General features: G+C 24.7%; 1 long non-coding RNA gene across 3 annotated transcripts in view; it reads left to right on the top strand.

Moving 5' to 3' along the window:
• The first annotated feature begins 13,766 nt into the window (after positions 1-13,766).
• LOC122721291 overlaps positions 13,767-17,703 on the top strand; it is a 42,567-nt gene continuing 38,630 nt past the window's right edge. For 2 of the 3 annotated variants that reach the window (XR_006350490.1, XR_006350489.1), the window contains exons 1-3: positions 13,767-14,146; positions 14,422-14,503; positions 15,994-16,097. This is a non-coding gene — a long non-coding RNA (uncharacterized LOC122721291). Of the gene's footprint in view, positions 14,147-14,421; positions 14,504-15,993; positions 16,235-17,703 lie in introns of those variants that run through there. The other variant, XR_006350488.1, reaches the window with a different exon arrangement.

Here is a 17,703-nt window from a genome sequence, read left to right as displayed (position 1 = left end):
GAACCATGCCCTCGCTGGTCCCGAGAGCGTTGTTGGGAACACCTTGCACATCAGAGCATCTGACAGAGTTTGCAACTCCATGAAGGTCTTATAGTTCATGACATGCTCTCTCGGGTTACCAGCCCCATTATAGGCCGCCATAGGCGGCATCATAAACTTTTTGGGAACGGTCTCCTGCTGCATTAACTTTGAGAAGGGAGAAGAAGTAGGCAAGGAGGTTTGACTCTAATCTTTCTTACCTAACTCGGCTAGGAGCTGCTCCTTCAACCTTTTCAGCTTTTGGTTCATTTTCTCGTCTTCCGGGCTGGATCTTTTGCCCAAACTACATTCTTCTTCCTCTGTTTCAGTTCCCGTTTCCCTGGTTGTTTCAGCAGAATAGTCGTTCACCTCTTCATTTTCTATCAACTCTCTTGCCCTTCTCCCATGGATTCGGGCCTCCGATTCTTCCTCCTCTCCGGCATCGTGGTTGTTAGTTTGGAGGCGGGCAGAGGTAGGTTGGGGTTCATCGGTTCTGGGTTCCTCCACTACTGGGAGTGCGTTTACCGGGGTGTTGAGTCCCCTTTGTTGCATTATCTGCCCCAACCAGTGAGCAGTGGTTTGTAGCTGGAGAGCCATGGTTTGAATGTCTTGGTTAGACAGGGTCATGGTGGGAGTATTCCCTGCCAAGCTTGGCGAGGGATTAAGAGAAATAGGTGTTTGGTTATTCAACGTTGTAGGGCTAGAAAAGGAGAACTGCTGCCCATCTTGAGCAGAGCTCAGGTCATTTGGAATATTAAGGTTACTTTCTTGGTGGTTTGCCATCGTGGATCTCAGTGGGTTTTGAAAGTGAAAACTCCGGTGATGAAAAGATCTCCTTCGTTTCCCACAGACGGCGCCAATTGATGATCTGAGATCCAATAGAATAGGGTTTTACAAGGGTTTTGTATTACTGAATAAGGCCTAAGTTTCTTGAGGAGGGGACTCCTCTTTTATACATTGTCTTGCTTGCTGGTGACGTGTAAAGGTCTCTCCAGGATTGGGCCACGCGTCTCTGCCATGCGGATTCGGAGGTACTAGGGTATCAGCCGCCTGCTCCATGCGTAACGGCCTCTGATTCTCCTCGTGCGTACGTTCGAGCGGATCTGCCAGGCTGTCTGGTGAATATTATTCCGGATCCTGGGCTGGGCTGAGAGTTGGGCCGGATGCTAAGCCTGAGTGAAGAGGGCTTGCTTCGTGCGGGCCGGGCCGGCTTGAGTGAGGAAGAGAGGTCGAGCCCGGCCTTGAAGGTTGGATGAGCCAGGCTTGTTATGTATATCAGGTGTGTGGGCCTCTACGTCATGGGCCTTGGGCTGTGGTCAAGCCCCTGGTCCGGGGTGAAGGAATCCAGCGGTCATCAACAATAAAAAGTTATATAAATTTAAAAACTTAATTTTAATAATTTTAACCCGACTTAAAGTATTTTCGATTAGCATGTATAAAGAAATTTTAGCATTTTATTTTTAAAATTTTTATTTTTTTTATCACGTTAAATATCTATATATAATTTTCTTTAATATATATTCATATAAATTTAAAGAACTAATTTATTAGATTAATAATAATTGTTCATATAAATTTAAAGAACTAATTTATTATATTAATTTATCACATTAAATATCTATGTATCACCATTGCTTAATAATCAACTCCTTTTCCTATATATCAATTTATTTTTACTATTCTTTGTATTTTTATATAAAAATTGAGTAAAATCAATAAATATAAAATCTCATTTAATAATTTATCATTAAAAAAAAATTTTTTTAAATATTTTTATAATACCAACTTAACTATAAACCATTAAAATATACGATAATAATTAATAATATCTGATATTTTTTTATTATTAAAATAAAAATTATATAAACTTAAAAACTTAATTTTAACAATTTTAACCCGACTTAAAATATTTTCAATCAGCGTATATAAAGAAATTTCAGTATTTTATTTTTAAAATTTTCATATTTTTTTATCACGTTAAATATCTTTATATAATTTTTATTTAATATACAATTTTATTAGGTAAAAAATATAATATTCTTTTAAAAATATTTTTATAATATCAACCAAATTATAAACAATTAATAATATGTGTTATTTTTCTAATATTACAATAAAAAATTATATAAATTTAAAAACCTAATTTTAACAATTTCAATCTCGACTTAAAATATTTTCAATTGGCATAATAAAAAAATTTCAGAATTTTATTTTTAAAATTTTTATATTTTTTATTACCTTAATTATCTCCATATAATTTTTGTTTAATATACATTCATATAAATTTAAAGCACTGATTTACTAATTTTTTTCTATTTTTATCCCTATAAATTAATTTATTGGTAAATATATAATATTTTTTAAAAAAACATTTCTAAAATACCAACTTAATTATAAATAATTATATAAATTATATAAATTTAAAAATTTAATTTTAGCAATTTTAACATAACTTAAAATATTTTCAATAAGCATATATATATAAAGAAATTTCAGCATTTTATTTTTAAAATTTTTATATTTTTTTATCTCCTTAAATATCTATATATAATTTTCTTTAATATATATTTATATAAATTTAAGGAACTAATTTATTATATTAGTAATATATATTCATATAAATTTTAAATTAGTTAATTTATCACATTAAATACCTCTATATCGCCGTTACTTCATAATTAACTCCTTTTCCTATAAATTTATGTAAATCAATAAATATAAAATCTCATTTAATAATTTATCACTAAGAAAATTATTTTTTAAAAAAATATTTTTATAATACCAACCTAATTATAAACTATTAAAATATACGATAACAATTAATAATATGTGATATTTTATTAATATTAAAATAAAAATTTTTATAAATTTAAAAATTTAATTTAACAATTTCAACTCGACTTAAAACATTTTCAATCAGTATATATAAAGAAATTTTAATATTTTATTTTTAAAATTTTTATATTTTTTTATCACATGAAATATCTCTATATAATTTTTATTTAATGTACATTCATATAAATTTAAAACGCTAATTTATTAATTTTTTATTTTTATCTCTATAAATTATTTTATGAGGCAAAATATATAATATTTTTTTAAAAAATATTTTTATAATATCAAGCAAATTATAAACAATTAAAATATACAATAACAATTAATAATATGTGTTATTGTTCTAATATTACAATAAAAAAATCATATAAACTTAAAAATCTAAATTTTAGCAATTTCAATCTCGACTTAAAATATTTATAATTTTTATCACGTTAAATATCTCTATATAATTTTTATTTAATATACATTCACATAAATATAAAGCACTGATTTATTAATTTTTTTTATTTTTATCCCTATAAATTAATTTATCAAGTAAAATATATAATATTTTTTTAAAAAATATTTTAAAAATACCAACTTAATTATAAATAATTAAAATATACGAGAAAAATTAATAATATATGATATTTTCTAATATAACAAAAAAATTATATTAACTTAAAAAATTAAATTTTAGCAATTTCATCCAAATTTCAAATATTTTTAATTTACATACGTAATAAAATTTCAACATTTTTTAAATATTTTTATATTTTTTATAACATTAAATATCTCTATATAATTTTTTTATTCATATAAATTTAAAGCACTTATTTATTAAATATTTTTATCCACTTCAATCCCTATAAATTAATTTATAAGTAAAATATATAATATTTTTTTAAAAAAATACTTTTATAATATCAAACTAATTATAAACAATCAAACTAATATTTTTCTCATATTGTAATAAAAAAAATTATATAAACTCATAAACCTAAATTTTAGCAATTTTAGTCTTCTATTTTTAAAATTCTTATATTTTTTATCACGTTAAATATCTGTATATAATTCTTATTTAATATATATTCATATAAATTTAAAGAACTAATTTATCATATTAATACATTAAATATCTTTACATCGCCATTGCTTCATAATCAACTCCTATCACTGTATATCAATTTAATTTTTATTCTATTTATATTTAAGTTTTATTTTATTATTATTTTAAATTAAATTCTAAAAAATAATTTAATAGTTAAAAATTAATAATTAGTTATTAAAAAATATAAATTTACAAAATAAAATTTTAACCGATTAAAGTAATTTATATTTAAATTATAATTTGTTAAAGATTAATTTTAATTATTTTATATTTATGTTAAATTTATTTGAAAGACACTTTATTGTTTTCTTTTATAATTAAATATGAATTTTAATTTATTTTTTAGGACTTTTATTTTATTATAATTATTTGTTATTTAATAGTTTGAAAAATTAAATGGAAGCTTATATTTTTGAAAACAAATTATAGTATGATAATTATATTAAAAGATATTTTATTTTAATATTTATAAATTAATTTTAAATAAAAAATTATAACTTACAGCTAACAATTTATACTGTATAAAAGCAGAAAAAAAAAGGACAATAACTATTTTGATTGATTCAAAAATAACATAAGAATTTATTAATATTCTTAAAAAAATTTAATTTAATATTAGGTTGATTTTCTATTTAAATTAATTATATTTTATCAAATTATTTATATTTAAATTTTATTTAATCAAAAATTAATTTTAATTATTTTGTATTTATGTTAAATTTATTTGAAATACACTTTATTATTTCATTCTATAATTAAATATGAATTTTAATTCCACGTTTAGGAATTCTATTTTATTATAATTAATTTTTATTCAATGATTTAAAAAATTAAATCGAAGTTTACATTTTAATATTTATAAATAGAACATTTTCCATTTAAAATATCTATCTCTAAGCAAAGTAGGTATAAACCTATTTAAATGAGAATTTATTAAAATTATACTTAAAATTAAATTGTATATAATAATTAATTGATAAATTCTATATATGAAGTATTCTATTAATATGCAGGATTAAATTTAATTAATTATTTAATTTTAATTAATTATTTTAATTTTTATACTTAAAATATTTTAAAATTTATATAGACTTAAAATACTTAATTCTATTTATAATTAAGTTTTATTTTATTATTGTTTTAAATAAAATTCTAAGAAACAACTTAATATTTTAAAATTACTATTTAAATAAGGATTTACATATAACATTCGATATATTAATAAACAAAATATGTATACTTTTAATTAGTATTTATAAATTTAATAAACTAAATCTATTAATATATCAATTCTTAATTAACTTTTAATATGAAACTATAATTTGCATATCTATTTATAGCAACTAAAAACTTATATTATTATTATATTAATATTCTATTTATTCACTATTTTCTTTAATTTAAAATAATGTAAGAATTTATTAATATTATAAAAAATTTAATTTAATGGGTTAGATTGATTTTCTATTTAAATTAATTATATTTTATTATATTATTATGTTTTTAATTGATTTAATATGATATTATATTAATTTATATTTATATTTAATATTCTATTTTATCAAAGATTAATTTCAATTAATTAATATTTATATTAAATTTCTTTGAAACACACTTTTTATTTCCTCTTATAATTAAATATGAATTTTAATTCCAAGAATTCTACTTTATTAAAATTATTTGATATTTACTGATTTTAAAAAAAAAATTTGAAGCTTATATTTAAAATAAAAAAAAGACTTTGTTTGTAGCTATTGGATAAATGGTAAAATCAGGTTCAATAATATTATTTGAAGTTTAAAATTGAAATTTTATTCAATTATTAATAATTTTGATAATATTAATAAATTGTTATTAATATTAAATTTTAACTAGATAAAAATATTAAAATATAAGAAAAAATATTTACATGGTATTAAAAAATTATTATATTTCATATATTAATTTTATGATATTATATTTTGTATCAACAGTGATAATTCTTACTACAACATTATAATAAAAAATTTCAAAATATTATAATAAGAAATTTTGAAAAATATAATATTCCAACAAAAAATGGTATGGTGTTTAATTTGGATTATTTATTTATTTAATAAAATAATATAATATAATATTAAAGTGATAATATTATTATATAAACAGGTTAAAAAAAAGTCTTAGCTGTATGACAGATGAGAAAAAAAAGATAATTATAACAGAAAGACGAATAAAGAAGAAAAAGAGATTTTGACAAATTATAATCTCACAACAAAAAAAGTGATGAACATTAATGTAAAATAAAGAAATAGAGGGTATAATGCTTACATAGAGGACAAGTAGAATCATATGAAGAGAATGGTAAGCCATTTTATTTTAAAGTATATATATATATATATAGATTAATGTGCTAAGTATCATCCTATATGTTCACCAATTTACAAATTAAAAGATTCCACTCTATGTATCCATTGCTGTGCTAAGAGGTTTGAATCTGAAACGCCAACATTTTGTTGTCAAAATGATAAAGTCAAGTTTGCAATAACAAGAATCCCAGATGATTTGCTAGATTTATTCACTACAACCAGTGATGAAGCAATGAAATTTAGGAAACATATTAAGTTATATAATAGTATCTTTGCATTCACATCTTTTGGTCTAACTTTAGACAAGGAACTTGCATCTGGTAGAAGGGTGTCTGCACTTTTCGTGCACAAGGACAAATATATCATGATTTCCTACCAAAAAATGGTAATCCACACTACAAATAAAATGAGAAACGTTCTAGATGGGCAATTAAATGAAAATACCATGAAAAAACTCATGAAAGTTCTTAAAGACAATCCTTATGCACAATTCTTCAAATCATTGAATGATGCTTGTTTACATGAGAACTTAGTAATTAAGATAGTAGCAAATGTAAAGTCAAATCAACGTGTGTACAACACACCAATAGCAGATGAAGTTGGAGCCATTTGAGTAGAAGATAATAATCCTAGTGGTCCATTAGAAAGAGAGATAATTATCCATGCTCATTCAGGAGTACAAATATAGAGTTAAGAATTACTTTAATTGTTGCGATCTATTACAGTATCCAATACTTAATTCTAGAGGAGAAAATGGATGGAATCAGACTATTGAGAAACAAACTCAAACATTAGAGAAAGTGGTAGACACAGTGATGATAGTGAATACCAGCTCCATTAATCAAATCTTTACATCAGCTATTACTGTCATAAAAAGTGAGGATAAAGGTAATAAACAAAAAATATAATGTATCTTCAATATATATACTTGTATATTTTTTTCAATGCAATATTAGTGAATGATTAATACTAAAAAATTGAATTATATTTTGATTTCAATTGTTAAAAGAGGAGGACTAGAAAATGTATCATGTAGAGAGTATTATTGTTATAAGCTACAGATAAGAGAAATTGAGGAATCAATAATTCTAATGGCCGGATGTCTATTTCAATAATTCATTGTAGACATGTACATAAAACTAGAAATAATAAAACTTGATTCTTTTAGAACACAACAATCACATATCAAGTCAGAATTATATCAAGGAATAGTAGATAGTGTTAGATCAGGAGAAATAAGAGGAAACAAAGTTGGTAGAGGGAGTATATTGCCCGCATCATTCATTGGATGTCCAAAAGATATGCATAAATGATATATTGATGCCAATGGCTCTGGTACAACAACATGGTAAGCCTGATCTTCTCATTATTATAATGAGTAATCCAAAATGGAAAGAAATAAAGTATGAGTTAAGACCATCAGAAGTACCTCAAAATAGACCTGACTTGACTTCTAGAGTATTTCCAGCAAAACTCTAGGACTTAAAAGACCAATTATACAATAAGGAAATTTTAAAAAAAAGTTGTAGCACATGTACATGTAATCAAATTTCAGAAGAGAGGATTACGATATGTACATATGTTAGTCATATTTCAACCGGGCAACAAGCTAACAAATTCAGATGACTATGATAAATATGTTAGTGCAGAGATACTGGATGAGAATAAATACCCAGAATTTCTAGAGATGGTTGCAAAATATATGATGCATGGGCTATGTGGAGAGCAAAATCCAAATTGTCCTTGTATGATTGATGGAAAATGTAGGTTCCACTATCCTAGACCATTTACTTCAAAAACAATATAAGAAAAAGATGAATACCCTATATACAAAAGACCAAATATAATGTACTATGTTAGATAACAAATGAGTTGTTCCTTACAATCTATATCTCTTGACAAGATACAACTGCCACATAAATGTTGAGATATGTGTTGGCTTCAAGAGAGTTAAATATTTATATAAGTACATCTATAAAGGATATGATAGGATCTCAGTTTGCGTGTCCTATGAAGATGAACCCATAGATGAAGTACAACAATTTCAAGATGCAAGATGGGTGTCAGCTTAAGAAGCTATATGGAGAATATTTGAATTTTAGCTCAATGAAATAAATAATATCAGAAACTAATTGTTCGACTGCAATAATAATCAAATATTACAATAATATTAACTAATTTCAAATATAATCAAATATTACAATAATATTAACTAATATAATGATTTCAATAATGTAGTTAACATGTATTCAGAAACTAATTGTTCGACTGCAATAATAACCTTGAAGAATGCAAAAACCATAAAAATATAATGTGACTTTATATTTTAATATTAATATTTATATTTTATCAATTATATTTTATTGTTCTTAATGACAATTCTTTAACGATTATATTATAAAAAAAATGATGAGTATATTAGTATGAACAATCTGGAAAGCAGTTAATTAAATTAGTTATATATAAAATTATGAGTATATCATATTGCTATAAAATATCCATAGATTTATTTAATAATTACAAAAATATTTTTTAACTTGTTAAAGATAATCTAACAATTATTATTATCTAATTTTTTAAAATTTAATTTACTAAATATATTTCATATTTAAATTCAAATTGACTAAACACCATTTGATTATTTTCATTATAATTTTAAAAATAGCTCTAAGGTAAAAGTTTTTTTACATGTATATCAATACATCTCTAATAATATAGTTTAGTAATAATAAATTTATTACTGATAAATACTAAATTTTTATTTATGTTGCGCTAATGGCAATCAATTTATTATTAAAAAAATTTAAATAACAAGAATTTATATATCAAATAAAATCTGTACATAAATTCAATTTTTTAATAAAAAATTAAAATCAAATTTCAATATTATTAAAATTAATATAAAATAAAATTTAAAATTATTTAAATAATAATTATAATTTATACTGAAAACTCTATTATAATTTGCAATTTATATCAACCTAAAATTTAGATTTTTAGGTTGATATAATTTTTTATTATAATATTAGAAAAATATCACATATTATTAATTATTCTCGTATATTTTAATGGTTTATAATTAAGTTGGTATTGTAAAAATAATTTTTTTAAAAAAAATTTCTTAACGATAAATTATTAAATGAGATTTTGTATCTTAAATTTTGCAGTTTTTATATAGAGATGTAAAGAATAGTAAAAATAAATTGATATATAGGAAAATGAGTTGATTATGAAGTAACGGCGATACAAAGATATTTAACTAGTTAATATAATAAATTAGTTCTTTATTTAATATACATTTAAAAGCACTAATTTATTTTTTTTTCATTTTTATCCCCATAAATTAATTTCTCAAGCAAAATATATAATATTTTTTAAAAAATATTTTTATAAATACCAATCTAATAATAAACAATTAAAATATATGATAAAATTAATAATATGTGATATTTTTTTAATATTAACATAAAAATCTAAATTTTAACAATTTCATCTAAATTTGAAATATTTTTAATCAGCATATAAAGAAATTTCAACATTTTATTTTTAAAATTTTCATATATTTTATAACATTAAAAATCTCTATATAATTTTTTTCATCATACATTCATATAAATTTATTAATTTTTTTATCCATTTCGATCTCTATATATTAATTTATCAAGTAAAATATATAATAATTTTTTAAAAAAATATTTTTACAATATCAAACTAATTATAAAAAATTAAAATATACAATAATAATTAATAATATGTTATATTTTTCTAATATTGCAATATAAAAAAAATTATATTAACCTAAAAATCTAAATTTTAACAATTTCATTCAAATTTCAAATATTTTCAAAGAAATTTCAGTATTTTATTTTTAAAATTTTCATATTTTTTATCATATTAAATATCTATATAAATTTAAAACACTTATTTATTAAATATACGATAAAAATTAATAATATGTGATATTTTTTCAGATATTACAATAAAAAATTATATAAACTTAAAAACATAAATTTTAGCAATTTCAACCCGATTTAAAATATTTTCAATAAGCATATATAAAGAAATTTCAATATTTTATTTTTAAAATTTTCATATTTTTTATCACCTTAAATATTTCTATATAATTTTTATTTAATATACTAATTTTCCCCCCCATTTTTATCTCTATAAATTAATTTATAAGGAAAATATGTAATACTTTTTTTTTAAAAAAAATATTTTTAGAATACCAACTTAATTATAAACCATTAAAATATACGATAAAAATTAATAATATGTGATATTTTCTAATATTGCACTAAAAAAATATATAAACTTAAAATTTATAAATTTTAATAAAGGATAAATATATTTTTTAAATAAAATATAGAATAATAGATAGGATAATAGATTAACTATAAAATGCTATTTTTTTATGATAAAGGTTAGTATTTATTAAATGCTTTTATTATTATGCACACCGTTTAATCATTTTTATATTTTTATGTATTATAATCACTTAGTTTGAGAATTATGTAAATTTTACCTTTTTTTCATGATTTTTATCTATTATAATTGATTTAGAGAATAAAAGAATAGGGAAAATCAATATAGATCCGTCATAGCAATCATTAAAGAACCTTATATTTACAAGAGAAAAATGAAACCCCATAGCGGGAGAGAGAGTATGCATATAATATCCAAACAATGGCTATTGTATGTTGGAAAGCATCAAAGTTAACGGCCCTATCAGAAAAGAGACGACCCACTACGCAAAATCTCCATTCTCCGTGTTGCCCTATATTAGTATTGTCATCTCCCTCACCAATAAGGACCTTCCTTTGTAATTCTGCCTGATCTAATTGGCTGTAAGCTGTATGATCAAATCATTAGCACTTGGTGGTTGAGCCAACTAAATGTGGCAGGAATCAAGAACGCAAGCGCAATGGCAAATTTAAATGATCTATTTATGTGGTTCCTCTTTTTGGACCGAGTATATAGCAGGCAGCTGTGACTTCAGGTCGAGAAAGTGTTTAGCTTTATTTCATTACATGAGGGCTTAGCATGTAGTCATATTTGGTGATGCAGTGTTTTTCTTTCATAGATGGGAGATTTGCAGAGGCTCACCTGGACAAATAAATCAGGATTGTTTCTTAACAGGTTGGTATTTGCATATTTTTATATAAATTTTTGGTTATCATCTGTTTAAGTTAAATCTTTAGCCTTCTTGTATTTCTTAAGACAAGTAACAGATGAGATTTTTTTCGTATAAACTAGTATAAGAAAACTCTCCACCATAAGATTTTTGGAACTATGATTTTACAACACTTTGTTGTATATATGTACAGCAGGACAACATTCTCAATGAGATTGCCATGTGGCCAACTCTCATTTCAGATAATAAAATATATCTTCTGCCTTATTATGTGCTGTATTTCCTTTAATTAATTATCATACTTTAATTAGTAAATATCCTTTTTTTTTTCTCTTTTTCTGAAACATACTGAATCTCTAGTTCATAGAAGGCCAAGTGTCAGTACAAGAATGGGCCCCACTATTAAGCTTCTGAAAAATGTTATACTTTGTAATACAAAAAGGTCATTTAATAGGCAACAAATGATGAAAGACCCCATCTCCATAAGCTGAGAAAATAAGAAAAAACTTCAATATTGGAAGATCAAATCTAAAGACAACAATGAATTTCGGTGAGGAACAGCATCTATATAAAGTTGGTGAAGCTTTATCTTGGTATTTTCCACATATATATATTCACGTAAGAACTAATTGAATGGAGTGTTTAATAGCTGAAATTAACGAATAATTAATTAATAAATTTTTAAAATTATTTAGAATGTTTAATATATTTTTTAAAATTAATATATTAACTAATTAGTAAATCTTTTTCTTAAAGATTAATTAGAGACAATAATATTTTATTTATTTCACATACTACTAATGATTTAAATAAACTGTATTTACATTTGTCCACCATCAATTATGAATTCAAGGGCTAATATATTTAATTCAAGTATGAATTGTGAAATTGAAAATTAATCTACGTGACTATATAACTGATATTGCTCGGTACTATGTTCACTCAAATTATAGACACGAGTCGCTCGTAATTTCCAGTGATAAAATCTGATTTTATACTTATCATTTAAATCAATGCTTGACATCTGGATGATAATATTTAGATTCAGATCAATAATTTTTCATTCGGATAGAAACACATCATTTAGAAAATATCATTCAAACGTTAACTCTTTGACTATCTTATGAATAACTAATCAATATTAACCTGTTAATTATATATAGTGGTGAACAAAGTGATTAATATTCAGTTGAAATTAAAAAAATTGATTGAATTAAATTAATTTAAAATTTTAGTTTTATTTTTTATTCAATTCAATTCGGTTTGATTTTTAATTTTAAAAATTTTAATTATTTCAGTTCGATTTGATTTTAATAAAAAAATTTTAAAAATTAAATCGAACCGATTAGTGATAATAATACGTTATTTTCAATAATATAGAGAAATTAAATAATATTAAGATTAAAATATTTTAATTAAATTTTAAATACTAAAAATAAATAGTAAAAAATAAAATATTTATTAAAAATTAAAACTGATCAAATCGAATCGAATTGAATTGAATGAGATCGATTCAGTTTGATTCGATTTTTAATTAAAATCAGTTTGATTCGATTTTTATAAATACTAAAATTTTAATTTTTAATTTATTCAAATCGATTTGATTTTAAATCGAACCGAATGAATAATCATCCCTAACTATATGCATATAATGTTAATGAGGATATTTAGTTTAACTTTTTCACCTAGATAATACATTTTGAAAGAGCTATTTTATCTGTTTGGTAAACTCTTTGAAAAGGCAGCTGATTCATTTTAGAAATTTTTTTTATCAGACTGATAATTAATTAGACCTTATTTTTTATTTAAATAATATTATTCTTTTAGTATATATTAATTATAAAATTTATATATTTAAATAAATTATTTATAAATATAAATATAAAATATTATAATAATTGTATTAACGGTAATCTTTATTTTTTATATAATTAAAATATTTATATATATATTTAAAATATTACTTATTGAAAATATAATAAATTTAATATGACTAAAATAATTAACATACAAAAAATTATAAAAATAAAGTCACAAAAAAAAATTACTGAATTAACTAAAATACTGAAGAATAATTTTTATAATCATCGCAAGGACAAATTGATACTTTTAGCTATTTTTTGTACGTTCATCACTCTCTTATAAATGAGGACAAATAAATTTTATTATTTTTTTTTTTTTTTTCACTCATTTAAATATGAAGAGATTTTTTTTTTTATTTTCTTTCTCTTCCCATTTCTATCCAAACAAAGTGTTAATTGGGAAATTTTGTTTTTAACAAAATATATTATTAAGGCACAAATGCAGATGGCTACAGAAATATTGACAGGCAAAAACCGCTCCTTCAAAGCTCGTATGTCCCCTGGTGATAGCCGGAGAACTGTCCAATCTCTCTCCTCCATGCAACTGGCGAGCAAACCAACAAAACCACTACACTCACCAAAACCATCGTTTTCTCTTTTGAAATCTCTTTCAGGGAAAAAAAAAGAAAAAAGAAATCTCTTTCTTTCTCCTCTAAAACCTCACCTGCAATGGCTTTCTTCTCATTTGGGCTATACCATCTCCAACCAACCAATTTAAGAAACAATCCGTCCGCTTTCCTTCTTCCCTTAATCTGTCTTCACTTCATTCTCAGTTTTATTTGGCTTTATCTCCACTTAGATTAGGTTCAAGATTGCTTGGCAGTGGTCTTCTTGCAAGAGCTGAAGATAAACAAAATAGGTACTTTTGGTTCCTCTCTTCGCCATATAGTTTTTGCTTTCCCTCCCGCGATTACATTATAGGTACTTTTGGTTCCTCTCTTCTCTCTCTGTTCTTCCTCTGTGTCTGTATCTCCCTCAAACCCTTCGATTCGATCCAATCTGAGAAGCCTATGTGAATCTTTATCGTAATTTGGGGAAATCTAGGGTTTTTGCTTCTGAGTTTTGTTTCATTTTCTCGTGATGTGTTGGTAAATTGTTGATTGGAGATTGTTTTTATGATTGTTCGGGCGTTAGGGTTTGAGGATCTGAGTAAGGTTACGTGTTAAGTGGGCGTTTTTTTTGGTAAATTCAAAGATGTTTTGGCGTGGCGTCGCCGGTGAGTGCTTTTTTTTTTCTTTTTCATTTCTTGAATTGTTTCTTTCATTCTTGATTCGCATCACGTATTTATGAATGCATCTTCGTGTTAGTTTAGCTTTTTTGTTTCCTTATTGTCCCTTTTTTTTTCCTTCCTGGTTGCTGGGGAGTGTGGAAAAATAGAAGCAAATGGATATTTTGAATTCCAGTGGTTTACTGTGTCTCGGACCCATCGTAGACTGAAACTTTTGTCTGATTCATATGTATAACGTATTTCCCTTTTCTTTAACGGAGGTGGCGCTGGGTGGGGAAGGTTGATCATACATTTTGAATTATTTTTTAAGGCAAACTGATAATTTTCTTTCACTAGATTTGTTAAAACGAAGAAGTAGCTACTTAGGGGGATCAGGTGTGCCATGTTGCCCACCTCATCCATGGGTAGCCTTCAACGCCCAATGTAATAATGGCAGTAGCCTTCAACGCCCAATGTAATAATGGCAGTAAAACGAGACCAAATCAACTTGAAATTCTTTTTATCCAATGCATTCACACGCAAATGTTTTGGATGTTCTAGGAAGAAAACTGTGTTTCTATAAATTGTTGACACTTTAGACCTTTTGCTGATAGAGTTACACGTTTTGAAGTTGGTTTTCTTGGAACATGCTTCCTTGAATTTCTAAGGTTTCCAATTTCAGAAATTCATAATGTGATGCTGTACTTGTTTAACGACTTTGAAATTTGAAGGCATTATAATTGGAATATTGGAGATTGTACCTTCTTAAAATCTTAATTTATTAGCGGTGTGCATCTGGGGATTGTAAAGTCAGCATGCTGAAAAGTCGAACTGCATTACTCTTTGTGATCACAGTATATGGGATAAGACCTCTGTTGGGAGTCACTATCATTTGTAAATTGTTATTGATCTGCTAGTGCTAACCACAATATTCATGTCTTTGCTGTTTGGACTTAAGTCTCACGCTCTCACTTTTGGTTGCATATCTATGTATAACATGGATACAATTGATTAACCACCTCTATCTTTTGGCGTGTGGGGGTGGGGGACCATGCTTGTGTGCCCACGATAAAAAGAATACTATAGAACTTCTTCTGTTATCCACACACACAGGAGTTAGGATATGGCGGTCGCTGGCACTTTGGGTGTGCTCACCATTATCTACTTTTGACATCTTTCTCTGTGCCTTATGTTATTCAGTTTATCTCTTCTGAGTGATGTAATTATCAGTCTGCCTAAGTCAACTCTGTGAAACTTGTGTAATCCAATGTCCTTTTTGTAACCCTAAATGCTTGAAAGCCCTTCTTGCTCTTAACTGTGAAGTTTGGATGATTGGATCCCTTGTTTTGTTTAGTATTATGAATTTTGGTTTGGCTTTTGTAATTTATTTGATAGTTGCCTAATTTTCTGTACTTACCATTTTATGTTTGGATGTGTTATATAAATGCAAAGGGTGAGTCTTAAAATTTTTTTGTTGGATAATTTTGTGAATGTTTAAGGTGGAGACAATTTTGGACAAGGACAACTTTACACTCGAGGAGCTGCTTGATGAGGATGAAATTATTCAAGAATGCAAAGCTCTAAATGGACGTCTTATCAATTGGTAATGTCTTTTTATGGCTAATTGCTCTGTGCTTCTCCTTGCTTTTTCTATAAAAGTTCTCTTTAAGAATTTTGTTAATTGAGGAGATTTTTGTAATTTATTTATTGGAATTATATTTAAATAGAATTATAAATAAGTAAAATAGAATTATAAATAAGTAAAATTTAAAATTTAAATTAATCAAATATATTTAATTAGAAATTTAAATTTAAATATTTTATATAGTATACTTTTTTTAATTTGAAAAAGAGCGTTTTAATTTTTTAATGACTCTGTCTTTAAACAATGTAAATTTAAATTAATCAATATATTTAATATAAATTTAATTTTATATGAAAATAATTTTAATAACTATTAAATTTGTATAAATTAAATTAAAATGAATATATGAATTTAAATTATAAAAAAAACTTAATTTAATTTTTATCAAATTTATCTAATATTAAGTGTAAGCTCTATATATATTAAATGGCTCACATTAGCAAGTGATCCAAAACCAATGAGTTTTATCTTTTTAATATACATTAAATAAACGCAAATAGAAGCCAATTAGAGATAGTCTAATTTCATCTTTTTGTATTTAAAGAGTAGAGAGCAGGTGCTTCAGTGTACTTTTTAGGGCTAATGGTATAAAATATTATGAACTTTGCACGCTCTGTTGATTGTGTTGCTTATGTGGGGTTGAGAACTTGAGATGGAATACAAGTAGACAACACAGACTCATTTGTGATTCCTTTCTCACTATTGACACTTGATATAATGAAAGTTGTACAAATATGGCATGTACATAATAAATATGTGGGTTATAATTAATATTGCATGAGAAGAACTTTATATTGGTATAATTATTAGAAGCATTGATCTGAGTTGAAAATTGTGTTTGTGATTGAATGAAGTTTGGGGGTTAAAGGTTGAGAGTTCATTGAAGTGAAATTTTATTATTCATAGATGGAATTAGAACCAGTTTAGGATGGAGACTCTAGAGTATTTTTGGTAGGAAAAAATGTCATGAAATACATGACAACAATTAATTGCAAAAATAAGAGAAGCACCACGGAACGTGACATCTCCATTTCGGTTAGTTAAATAATCTTATAGGGGTGTTGCAGTTAGTGGTATTAGAGCTAACGTTTAGGTCGTTCTAGGTATTTAGGAGAAGGAACAAGTATAAGCAAATGTATATACCTTATAAGTTAAGGTCAGGATACAACTCTACTATAGGTTTTTGTAAGTTGTCTAAGAATGTTATTTGACATTCAATATGTGTTAGAAGATAGAGGTGATAGTCTAAAGTCGTGATCGTAATAATCTATTCAATGTTACAAATGTGTGTATTGTAAGCTGCAGATTACATTATGGACATTGGAGTATTGAGTGGAAATTGTGTGCATCGCTTTTAAGAATCTGCTAGGATATGGTAGATGCCTTATATCTGATGCAGTTGTATCATGACAAGTTTCTAATTGCTATAAAGTGACTTCTAATAAAAGTTTATATCCTTTTAAAATAAAATACTAGAGACATCAGCAATAAGGTATAGGAAAATTCTACGATAGCGACAATGAACTCGAAAAACATAATTGTTTTTGTGTTGTTTCTCATTAAA

Source organism: Manihot esculenta, chromosome 4 (assembly GCF_001659605.2).
Source record: "Manihot esculenta cultivar AM560-2 chromosome 4, M.esculenta_v8, whole genome shotgun sequence".
Taxonomy (NCBI): Eukaryota; Viridiplantae; Streptophyta; class Magnoliopsida; order Malpighiales; family Euphorbiaceae; genus Manihot; species Manihot esculenta.
The sequence above is the reverse complement of the archived record's forward strand: the minus strand, read 5'-3'. Positions and strand labels throughout refer to the sequence as shown.